This window comes from Chrysoperla carnea, chromosome 2 (genome assembly GCF_905475395.1).
Source record: "Chrysoperla carnea chromosome 2, inChrCarn1.1, whole genome shotgun sequence".
In the NCBI taxonomy this organism is placed as follows: Eukaryota; Metazoa; Arthropoda; class Insecta; order Neuroptera; family Chrysopidae; genus Chrysoperla; species Chrysoperla carnea.
Window position 1 is genome coordinate 88,082,147 of NC_058338.1, and position 13,668 is coordinate 88,095,814.

Here is a 13,668-nt window from a genome sequence, read left to right on the forward strand (position 1 = left end):
TTAGTAAATAATACACATTATACGGCGTATGTGTGGTTATTGTTTTTTATTGTATAAAAATATAATTTATTGTTTAGCAATATAATAATAGTTTATAACTGTTTTATAATTTTTCTAAAACATACGAGTGCAAATGGGATATACAAGAGTTTATTACTAAACGGGTACACGATAGGTCAGTACCAATTGAACTCCGAATCACTGAAAATATTTTGAAACTGAACAGATATATCGTAACTATCTGTAATTTGGGCCAAATTAAAGAATAGAAAATTTCTAACTCAGTTACTAACCTTACTATTTGAAATAAAGTGTTTATAAACTATACCTAATGTAATCTAGCCTTTCTTTTCAAGATAAATTGTGACTCCGTGGTAGGATTACTAAATTGTCTCCGAGGAAACCAATGTGTGAGTCCCAGTCGAGTTAAAATCTTTTTTATTTTTATTTTGTATTTTATATTTATTTATTTTTTTAAATGATTTATACAATTTCCTTCAATGAAAATAATAGAGAGTAGGACAAGTGAACGCTATGGTAGCCTTTTCTAAAAAATAAGGTTCCGCAACAAAAAAATAAACCCACAAAATTGTGAACAAAAGGGGAGACAAGTGAGGGCGGGGGATGTGAATACTATAGCGCGGTGGTCTTTGTTTTCCATAACATCGTTTTTGTTTTATTTTCTAAAAATAGAGGTTATATATACCGTGGACAACAACCATACCATTTTATTGAAAATTAGCTATGCGGTTTAGGCTGGGAATCATCACAAAAACACCGACTGACATCTTATTCCATAATTACTCGCAATCTCTCAACATTTTGAGTTCTGTAACTGTCTGATTGTTCACCATGTTCAAGATCAGACTCAAGTTCTGAAGAAAATGGGTTTTCGATATCCAAGTTATTTTGTGCAAAACACAAAATATGAAACGTCTTATGTAAGAACGTATTTCTTTTTTGATAAATATGGTTTATTATTATTCAATTATTAAAATGCAATAATAAATCAAAAAAAATAATTTAATTATTTATAAAAACAACAGCAGTATAACATATCGTTAAAAAAAAACAGTTTTTTTTAAACAATAATGTCGGATATATTATAGTGGAAATATATGGTTGCAAAATAAAAGATATGTTTTATTATGCTAAAAATACTAACTTTTTCCAGAAACTTTAGTTTTTTGTACTGAGTGAAACAGTGCTCATTAAAAAACAAAACTGAACGTACTACTTAATCCTGTTCTCTTGAACGTTCCAACAAAATAAAAGTTCCAACTGGACGCTGGTGTCCAAATGAATCGTAAATGATAATTAAATGCTGAAATTACAGAAGATAATCTTTGTCACCTGGTCTTAATATTTCTTCTATCACAATTGACCAATATATTAAAATGGATCTTTATCTGCCCTTTTTATTCGTATATACAGGGTATGCACCTAAATATTTCGTTTTGTAGCTAACCAAACAAATAATAACTTCGACAAAAGTTGCAGAGTTTGATGGGGGACATCACGTTGTGACATCAGATTGGACCTAATTCTTCGGGTTTCTTCAATAGCCAATTTAGATCCTAAACGGTAAGAAATATAATCCTCATAAAACAAATAACAATTTCTGTTCAGAACATATTTTCGAAAAACGTTTACTTTCGGAGGAAATGTGACATAAACACATGTCATTGTTGCATTTAATCAAAAGAAAATACTCTTAAAGTATCTCGTTAATTGTAAGTCAAAGTCATGGACACACGCAAATGTACTGTATTGCCCTTTACAATTTTTGACTCTAGTGTTAGCGTCTTTTCATTCGATTAAATGCAATAATAACATATTTTTAAGTTGAATTTCCTCCGATAGCTGATGGTTTTCGATAAAATAGTTAAGTTGAAAAAATTTTGTTTTGTTTTGTGTTTTTTTTTTTTTGTGAGGATCAACTTCTTGAAAGTGATATTCTTATCTGTTACTATACTAATCTAGTAGTAAATTATTTTTTTACTTGACCACAACTGCTGTATTATTATTGCATGATGTAAGTAGAAGAAAAAAGATAAGTAAAGATAACATCCAAATTTTTTAGGCTGTGGGTTTTTAGCCACCTTCCGAAGAAAATTATATCAATATAATTCCTAAAACCGTGAAGTTTAATTGCAGAAGACTCTCCATAAGCACATGTATAGGTACTTTTTGTATACATATAGCGACAATTAAATCCCAAATTGACAGCCCAAAAATTGTATTTGACAGTCCCATTTTTAGCCCATATTCTCGTAATTCCAAACTAAGCTTATCGATCTTGGCCATCTGCTTGACATCAAACTATGACTAAGGCTTTTATAAAGATATTTTTTTTGATTATTTGTAGGATTCTTGATTCATTTTCCCGAATCACACATTAATTAACAATAGAACACTAAACATGCATTGTCCATGTTTCAAAGTTGGAAAATGACAAGCGGTGAACAATATGGAAGCAATAGGTGGTCACACACAGTTGTATATTATTTACAATGAAGGTAACATGAAAGGAGATCACCCATATCATTCTCATACACCTCTACATGTGTGGTAATAATAGTGTATGATATGTATATATATATATATATCAGAAGGAGAAGGTGTCTTGGAAATGAAAACAATATCGTGACAGCTCACAATCATTTGTCATGTAAATTATTGTTGTTATTCCTGGCGCAAAAACATAACCAACAAACACTCTACTTCAACACACACCCAGTGAGAATTTAAGTACATACGTATACATACATTCACAAGCTGCCTGCTATCATTTATTAAAGTAGGTATTACTTTCAGACGGAAATGGAATAAATGTTTGAAAATTTTATGTGGAAAATGTACAACATGTCCTAGAAAAGTTACAATTTATGTTACGAAGATACAATTTATTTTTACAAATGGCAGCAGTAAATATCTAGCCTTTTTCCAACGCATATGAATTCTGTGCCAAAAAGTTACTCCAGGTGACTGAAAGACCTATAAATATCCAAAACTAATATGCACTTCTCGGACATTGCTAGACATCAAGCATTTACATTATGTACCAAAAAAATAACAAGAGATGTCGTGGAACATCCGGTAGGAACTATATTCCTTTCGTACCTTGGTACATTAACAAGTAATTTTTCTGAAAAAATCAAATACTTGTTTGATTCTTTAAAGAATTTAATTTTATAGCTACTTTTATTTTTTACTCTATGAATTAAGTGTAATATTAGTTTAAACAAGTGAAAACAAGCAATTGACTGAGTGAATTGTTGAAATACCACGTATAGACTGTGTTGATGAAGCAATCGTTTTTTTTTTTCACGTCACGTAAATAAAAAAAGATATCCATTTTTAAATAGCTACACACACACTGATATACACTTATATTAATGCATACTATAAAATTTGCACATAATAAGCTTTCTCGCTCGTGGGTAAACAGTGATGTTTACAAAAAAAATATTTCAAACAAAAGTTGTTTATTTTTTTTAAAGAACTTTTTTTGCATTTAAACTTTTGTTCTATATTTTACGGTTTACAAGATGGGTCCTACCTACCCAAGACCAATTGACCCATATTGCTCATTTACGAACTCGACCTCACTTTTTATCCTATCGTTTTTGAGTAATCGTGTTGACAGACAGGCGGACAGACGGACAGACAACCGGAAATGGACTAATTAGGTGATTCTATGAACACCTATACCAAAATTTTGTTCACAGTATCAATATTTTTAGGCGTTACAAACTTTGGACTAAACTTAATACACTATGTATATTTCATATGTACATGGTATAAAAGTCATACCTACTTCTGATTTAGTAGTCAACCCAATATGCGTACATTACGTTGAGTTTGATCAGGAAATTCTGATAACTTTCACAACTCATTTTTTAAATGATAAAACATAAAATTTTGACAAAAATACAAATTACTATTTAAAATAATATTTTTGCATTTTCTCAAAATTCATTGCAAGGTGAATTGATCGAAAAAATTTAGTTTCCTAGTTAATTTAGGTGAAAATAGTCGGCTTTTGGTGTGTGTGTGTGTGTGTTTTTTTTTTTGCATTTTTTTTTTTGGTTTTATGTTAAAACCAACAATCAAATATCAAAGCGTAACGATAACGTGCGATAAGGAAGATAGGCTAAATTTCTATTATATACGTTACTGGATGGCCATGTTAAAATTAAATTCCAAAAAAGTTGCAAAAATTCATGGGAAACAACATGTTCTCACATCAGATTGGACCTAGTTCTTCTTTCTTTAATAGGCAATTTAAATCCTTAACGGTAAGATATAGAATAACACTTTAAATTAGAAAGTTGATCATCATAAAAAACTAATATTTTTATTCTAAACCATTTTTTCGAAAATGGTCAGCTTTCGGAGGAAATGCGACTTAAAAAAATGCATTAAATCGAAAAAACACGCTAACTACGGAAAAATACTTTAACCAAAAGTTGCCAAGGACTGACTGTGTATAACATAACCTCACTTACTGATTTATAAACGATACACTCAATTGACTCGAAATTTATCATTTCGCGATGTTGAGAACAAATTTTTGGAAATTCAACTCCTAAGATGGTGTATTTTATTTTCCAAAAAAATTAAAACCCATGCAAATTAGAACAAAAGGAGATAATTGACAAGAGGAGTAAAGGTTAAAATACGATAATCCTTTCGTTTTTAAAACCAATCAACGACGCAAGCGGATAACTGCTAGGTTTTATATGTTTCTTGTCTTTCTGATACACATTGTATTTATAGTAATACTTCTTGTTCGTACTGAAAAACGATTCAATTTGTAAATATTCAATTTATATTATTCAAAAATAAAAAGTTTTTCAATTTGTCAGTAAGACTTGTGTGTGTTCGTTCTGTGAATGTGTTCTATTAAGCGTTTTATAACATATGTATAATATACGTAATACGATTAGTAACTATTGAAATATATATATATGATGTATGTATATTTATACAGTGGAGAAACCGTAAAAGTTTTCTTGTGATTTATATGATTCGAATTATAGTTTTTAATTATTATTAATTACATATCAACTAGAAGTTTTATCAACTATTAATTAATTTAATCACTATCTTGTAAATAAGTTACTTGGAATATGTTGTCATATTTGCTTACTCATAAAACTATCACGGCTTTTTACGAATGTATTCAACGAATAACTTATTTTTCTATTATATACATATACAGGGTGGGTCATGTTATTCTATACGCCTAAATAAAAAGAAATTTCAAAAAAAAATGCAGTGTTTGTTGGGTAATAACTTGTTCTGACATCAGATTGGAACTAGTTCTTTGGGCTTCTTTAATAGGCCATTTCCTTAACGGTGAGGGATAGAATAACACTTTAAATTAGAAAGTTGATTTTCATAAAAAAACTAACATTTTTATCCCAAACCATTTTCTCGAAAATCGTCAGCTTTCGGAGGAAATGCGATTTAAAAATATGTCAATATTGCATTTAATCGAAAGAAAACACGCTAGCTACGGAAAAATATTCTAACCAAAAGTTGTCAAGGACTGACTGTGTATAACATAATGTCACCTACTGATCTATAAACCATACACTCGGTTGACTCGTAAGTTATCATTTCGCGATGTCGCCGAATATACGACAGGGGTTTTCTTTGATACCTCAGAAACTGTTGGTCCAAAAAATGTGTCTGTTGTGTTTGCAAACAACTTAGTTAAGTTTTTACATTTAAATGGAAAAAATAAAAATAAAAAAATTTTGCAGATAGATTCGGATGATTGTGTGCTATAGGCGGTTGATTATTTATTTACTTTGATTATTTTGAAATTTTGATTATGAAGGTCGTTGAATTTATATCCAAGCGTGTTCATACGTCCTTTGCATGCGGGAACAAAAATTTATAAATAATTTAAAAATGGAAGAGAGTCATATAAATTTCAAATGATTTTCTAGAAAGTTTTTATTTACTACCCTATTAGTTAATACTAGCTTGAATCCGCTCCCGTAGAACCGTAACTCGTGGCTTAGAACAATACACATCTTAAATTAATTTTAGGAGAACATGTATTGAAAATAGTAACTATGTCTAGATTATTAGGCTTGAAAATGAGGTGTGAATCGTGGAATTTGATAAAGAAATGAGAAAGATAAGGGTAGGACAGAAAAAAACTTGGTAGAGTAATAACATATAAGATCAGACTATTATAAATTATCAAAATTTAATTAATCATACTATAATTATTTATTTATTCCTTATTTATTGAGGTAAACTTCTTCTTAAAAATAGATGAATAATTTGTTCAGTAATATTGTTGAGAATTTGTTACAAATCTAACAAATGTTCATACTAAAAATGTATTATTGTAATACTTAACAGTAAATTTTTTCCCTGATATTTTAACACTTAGACGTAAAAGTCACGAACTAGTATAATGTGTAAACATACATTACACATTACATACATTCATGTTCAAAGTTCAAGTCGTATATTATATTATAAATTAGTAACAATATAATAAGTAAGCTATTATACTTTTATACAGGCTGAATTTTTAAAAATTTTCCATTCTTATACAGTCATAGTTAGTTATCAAGACATTTAAGGGGCTAACAGTTTTAACTGTTATAACCGGTAGTCATTATAAGTGATATTATATGTACGTTTTAATATTCAAGTGAAAGTATGTACATATGTACACATGTTGGTCGTTATTGCTGAATAGTGTGTCTGATACTTAGTCTCTATAACCTACATAATATGATTTAAATTATAGTTATTTTTGGAAACTTTGCTATAAAATGTTCTCAATCGAGTCAGTCGGTTCGACCGCTTAGGGGCTACTATGCCACTGAGAAACACACGCACAGATAAACACTTTAAACTTATAACAATTCTTCTTAAATCAATATCAAAGTGATGGTCAAGGATATCAAATGAGATGAAAAGGATACTTAGAGAATTCAATCGAGCCATTCATTTTGCCATTATAACTGATTCGTCGTTATAAACGATATGAATACCAGTGGTTTTAGTCAACCAGAAGTCAATTTGGTTATTTTAAATGAAACAACCAATTTCTTATTCTTTGACGCAAAAAGCAACGTAACGAAAATTGAGGCCAAGGAGAAAATTGTGTTAAGCAATAGTCGATTCATGGGATAATAAAAAATAATTTGTTACGACAAGTAAAATTTACAAAATTTTAAAAATCTCTGTCAAATTTTTTGGTTACGGAACCATAAACCCACACTTGAAACATATCTAAGAGCACTCTCCATAAATTCCCTTTTTCCTCAGAGCCTTCTCCAAACTGAACCGATTTTGAGGATTATGGTCTATTCCCTGGGTGGTTTCGGGTATGGGACCCTAAAGTCTCACTTGAAACATAGCTAAGAACACTATCCATTAAATTAATTTTCAACTGAAACAAAAAAATCAAGATCAATTCATCCGTTTAGGCACCACGATGCACAGGCTGACATACGAGAAAACATAGCGGTCAAACTTATAAAACCTGTTTTTTTGGCTTGGGGGTTAAAAAATATGTAGTTCCCTGTTACACGATGAAGACGTTCTCGTATTATTTTCATTTCCCTTAAAATGAGCTGGCCCATTTTTTCATGTAATTTGATTTTCTATTTCGTTTGAAGAATTTCAAGGGTGAATACTTCAAAAAATTCCCCCTTTGTATACATCGAATTCCAGGTCGTATATAATATAAATTAGTAACAATATAAGTAAGGTATTATTATTATATACCTTTGTATATTTTATATACAACAATAAAACATATTGCGGATGTAATAATGTATAAAATCAATGTACTGAAAATATAGTAGGTAACAATACACATAGTCCTGATACACATTTCTTGTGTTACACATGAAACTGGTAAGATGGTAGGTTCCATAATGGTTGTTGTATGGGTTATCTATTCGTTGTGTGCGTAGTCATGGTAGGGTAAATACAATCAATGCCAGCGCTTCCAAGGAAAAATTTTGGCGAAAAAGGAGGCTGTTATGACTAATTTGCTATTCTCTACATGTAAATGTCAAATTTAAATTATTGAAAAACACTAATTAATTAAACTTAATGCATTAAAAATTGTGAAAATAAGAAATCAAATTGCACAAATATTATTTTTCAAATGTAAATTATCATAATTATTTATTTAAATTTATGAGACAATAATATTAAATTTTCAATGTAAGTAATCAATTCAATCCATACAATTATATATGCATCCATAAAATTCTATAATTAAAGTAGCGTATAATAAAGTAGTAGTGTGTGTAATCTCTGTGGCGATACCGTAGAAGTTTTAAACGTTCATATTTTACTTTCTTAAGATTTTCAAAAATCCACATCACTTTTCTATTCATGAAATGAGAATTCTTCATCTGAAGTGATAGACAAAGCAAGACAACTAAGTCAACATACCCATTACATATCATATTTTGTTGTTGCTCAACTTTTGAGTTTATTCCAGCTTTTACGGTTTCTTTTCTGCAGTTACATGGAAAAAAATTAATAAAAATTCTTATATAAATGGGGGTGGAGGTGCTGAAAAGTTTATACCACCAAAAGACATTTTTTTGAAAGCAAATTTACATACATTTTCAACCTTTTAGATGTACATACAGGAGCTCAGGCATCTAAAAATTCCTTTGATCGTGATACGAAATTCTGTCACTTCCTATATTTTTGAAATATTTTAGGCGCATATCATGTGGAAAACACAAGAAAATATTGGATATCAAAGAAATACAGAAACCCCAAAAACTGGAGAACGTGAATTTAAAAAATTTTCATAAACAAGAGTTTTTGTGTTGTTTACTTTCACAATTTAGAGTCACTCCCAACAGTTTATGAATTCCCTTGGAATATGAAATCAACTGAGAAAAATAAATAAAAAACTTCAGGTCCGTCATTTTAGGACATACTGTAATATTATTGGCAGTAATATATATTAACTGAACAACTGGACAAGGCACATACATACCATACGTATGTATGTCGTAAATGTAGCTCAAATATTGTGCTGACTGGATTTAATGTGATGTGCACGGGCTCTAGGATAATTCTGCCAATATATTTGAAATTACTCACACTGATACCGTGTGTTAAAGTTTAAATGTTATGTTTGGATAAACTAGAATCTTCATAATTGTGAGCTATAAGGGATAGTCAACATGCGTTACGAATCAACAATTTAGGAACTATGTTCCTTATCACACTTATTTGCTGGTTGGGAGCTAAAAACAAAAAAACTGCAACAGACAAAAACCGACATTTAGTTTACCTAGGAAATTAAAACTTTTTCAATCGATTCAAGTGGCCAAGAATTTTGATAAAATGAAAAATCTTTTTATAATTCTCAATTTGTATTTTTTATCAAAATTTTTTAGCGATTAAAAAAATTGGGTTGTTAAAATTATTAGAAGTTAAAGAATACAGAGACAATTTAAAGTAAGTACAATACAGTTTTTATTTTATGTCATAATAAATACCCTAATCAAACCAAACGTAATCTTCTCACATATTGGGTTGACTACTAAATTAGAAGTATGCCTTTTTTAAACTAATACTAAAATTATTTCATACAAAAAAACAAAAAGTAGCTATAATATTAAATTCTTCATATCAAACAAGAATTTGACTTCTAAAATAAATACCTTAAATTTTCAGAAAAGTATCTTACATTTATAATGTACGATTGGAATATAGTTCCTACCGCGTGTACCATGACCGGGTGTTTTATTTTTATTTTAACTTCTTTGCACAATTTCGTGCAAATTGACTTTAAATTGCATGTCGTTAGAAATACCTTAAGTATTTTTATACATCACCTCTATCAATATGTATCATTGTTCCTTACACATCTTGTATATAAAGGTTGGCTATACATTTCGATTTAACCTTATTACTATAGTAGTTCTGCTATATACAACTTGGAAGAAGGTAGATTTCACCAGTATTGTGTATATATACTGTAGGATACACTAATACGATTGACTAACTATCCAATGATGTCAATTCGTTTCTAATAAAATTATAACTTGTCGTTTTTTTTTTTTTTGTTTTTTTTTTTTTTTTTATCGTATACACCTACATATATTTCTGTACACGTAGATAGGTACTATATTTTTAAAATTTTCATTCGTAAATGAATTTTTAATCAAGTTAAATGAACTCTTCAAAGAAATTGATACATCAAAGGTGTAAAATTAGTGGAGTTGCATATTGTCTTTGTTATAAAATTGTGTTATAAAATATCAATATCAAGACATAGAAATAAGTCGATTCCGTCTGTCTGTCCCTAATCTATTATGTAAGGTTAGATCTTTAGACTACGAAACGGATTTTGATGTGGTTTTTTCTAATAGATATAGTGATTTAAGAAGACGGTTTTTATGTAGAATACATGCATAATATAGTGAAATAGGAGTTGAAAGGGATGTACTTCGAAGAAAAGTTGTCCATCGATTAAACTCAAATACTGACAAGAGATATAACCAGTTTCAAGGATTGTTGTTATTTATTTTTAACCTTCGGTAGGTGAAAAAGAGGGAGCGAGAAAGTGGGGATGAATATTTGAATATTTTCAAGTATACCGAAGTGGGGTATCAAATAAAAGGGCATGGCGTGTTTGCTACAAAACTGTCAACTCTACATAAAGGGGATATGGGCGGAGGGGTTAAAGTATAGGAATGTATCCCAGCAAAGCGGGTAGTTCGCAGCTAGTTTTGGTCCTTTTGGATAAAATCAATTCTCGGATACATTTTTTACTATGCATATATGAAATATATCAAGGTATACTAAATTAAGCCCCAAGTTTGTAACGCTTAAAAATATTGATTATCAATTGCTACACATGGTATTTGAACAATTAATTCAATCAATTGTTTCTTTTCCCTTGTTTTATATGAATTCGCAAGCTATTTTTCGATAATATATGCTGCTGCTATCATGGTATAAGAGATTAGTTACATCAGAAAGGATATTATTTAGATTTTGAGATTGTTTTCTTAATGAAATTAGACAGAGATGTACGCCTTACACCTGGATTCAGTCATGTAACTTTTTATAATCATTTTTCATAAACGTTTAACAAATAAGTGTTTTATTTCCAGTTAGTTCATCCGTTGCTACCACCGCACCAGATATTATTCTAATAATTATAAAATTGTTTTAAATATTTTAAGTAAAATTTTCAGTGAATTATCCTAATTTAAGCACACAATTTTTTGCAACTCCATTTTGTGCAGACCGTCATAAAATTAGCAACAAATAACATACATTCTAATAGTAATTACAATTAGCTAAATCATGCTGATGATGACTACATAATAGTCGAAACACGCACTTAAATATTACAAAAATTGATCTAGAAAATCTGAAATTTAATTCGAAATATCCTAGAATTCTCATATATCAACTTTTATAAACGATATTTATAGACAATTTTAGTCGTATAAATTTTGTGAAAATCCTCTCTTGAGCAAATTTATTATATTTGAATCACTGTACAAATAAATGTCAACGAACTATAATTTTTTGCATATGTACACAATAAACTTTATGTATGTTTAAAAACTTCCACGTGTGCCCATTTGTAACCTCGCACCTGTAGGCACGTGTTTACTTTGCCTTATGGACAATCTACCTATAGTTACATATTTTTATTGTTTTTTTCATATAGTATTATGCATTAATTCGGGTCATGCAGTTTTAACTGCAATAAAATATGTTATGGAACAATTACGAACAGTATCGATTACAATAAAAGTCATTTCCGTATAAACTTAAAACCATTATAACTTTTAATAACAATATCAATGACTTCTTCATAATATTTATTTATTCGTTTTAAAATTATTGTTTTAAAAAATAGAAGACAAGTGAAGTTGAGTAAGCAAAGAGCGGAGAGTCATTATTATTTCTTTAGGCTTTATCTAGGCATATAAACGAGTATGTTTCGACCCGTACAAATAATTTCTTAAATATTTATAATAATCAGTTTTAGAAGAGCGATTATTTTTATATATACTTGATGGCGGTATATATTTGTACTAGATTGATAACCGCCCGCTTCACTGGACTTAAAAGTAAAAACCACGGCTTTAAAGAATCCACCCTCTCTTGACATATACAGCTTTTAATTTTGTTTAATGTAAAATAGTCATAATTCATTGAGTATATCAGAAAAGTTGGCCATGATTTGTTTGACATTTACTACTTTAAATTTTTACAAAATTCTTTAATTTATGGTTCAAAATTATGATGATAGATCTGCTCCATCTATAATCATCATTTTGAACCATAAGTTAAAGATTTCTGTAAAAATTTAAAAAATGGTAAATGTCAAATTAAATTTAATATTTAAAATTTTTTTTAAATATATCTTTATAAATTAAAGTTCATGTGTTATTCTGATATATCAGCTATATTGCAGCGTGAAAGCGAAAAAAACAAACAAACATGCTTACTTTCACATTTATAATGTATAGAGGTATATTTGATGGCGGTATCTGTGTATACATGTTTGATTCTTATTTCCCATGATGTTACCTTGGTCGACGTATATTTGTTCTATGCTTTTGTTCAATTTAGATACCTTGGTTCTTGAGTTGCGGCAAGAAGAATGAATCCGTAGGTGCAGTAACATCTTTAACATCATGCGGTTGCATGTGCATTTAAACAAGTTTTTATGTGTCGTATTTAACAATTCACAGATCTTGAGCAATAATTTTTTTGGTTTCTCGTTATACACTTAAAACTATCGAAAACGTAGAATATAAGATCCTTATGGATCTTAAAATGGTTAAAAATGGTTCTGTCGAATTTTATCGAAATCGATAACAAAATTTTTTTCCAATTTTTCTATTTTTTCTAAGGGGTGTGTGTATCTGTTTTACCTAAACTAAAGCAAAGCTGAACTGAATGAAGAATAAATAAGCACGTCGCCATAGATACTAACTTAATTTAAATTTAGAGTTAAACTATGTGGTATTGAATAAGCGTACAAGGGCAGTACCACACAGTGATCTCTTCGGACTTCGAAACTATCAATATAATTATGATCGAGTTTCACCCGCCTTCGGGCTCGCTCGATCTTACAATTTTCTGGGTCAAAATTACCTTATATACAGAGTTTTATTGACATCGATAGCAAAAAATTGTTCCCAATTTTTTCGATTATTTCCAAGGGTACTCCTTAAGAAAATTGCCAGAAATCGAGAAATTTGTTTTTCTCCATGTGAAAATCCTCCGTAATTGTGTTGATTATTTTAATTCTTCTGATTTATAAAAAAAAAAAAAAAACAATGCAACAAGCACTGACATTCAACACTTTCTATATAAGGTATTTAAACAGTAATATCTGTCAATTGATTGTTTTAACTTGTTTTTCTGTACGATTTACAAAGTACTTATTCTATTCGACTTTTTCTTACTCAACACCAATTATACTCACACCGATATCAATGACTTTGTTTTCAATATTTATTCGTTGTTAAAATTATTATATTATTATTGTCTGATAACAAACATGAATAAATAAATAAATATATAAAAATAAATAAATAATGGATTTCTTGTTGTTTTCTTGGTCAAAGTCAGACAGACACACAAGACGTAAAAAAAGTAAAGCAGTAT

At 29.4% G+C, this 13,668-nt stretch overlaps 1 protein-coding gene across 1 annotated transcript in view; it reads right to left on the reverse strand.

Moving 5' to 3' along the window:
* Nucleotides 1-13,668, reverse strand: part of LOC123293021 (protein turtle-like) — a 434,897-nt gene that overhangs the window by 349,238 nt on the left and 71,991 nt on the right. The gene's annotated exons all lie outside the window — the stretch shown is intronic.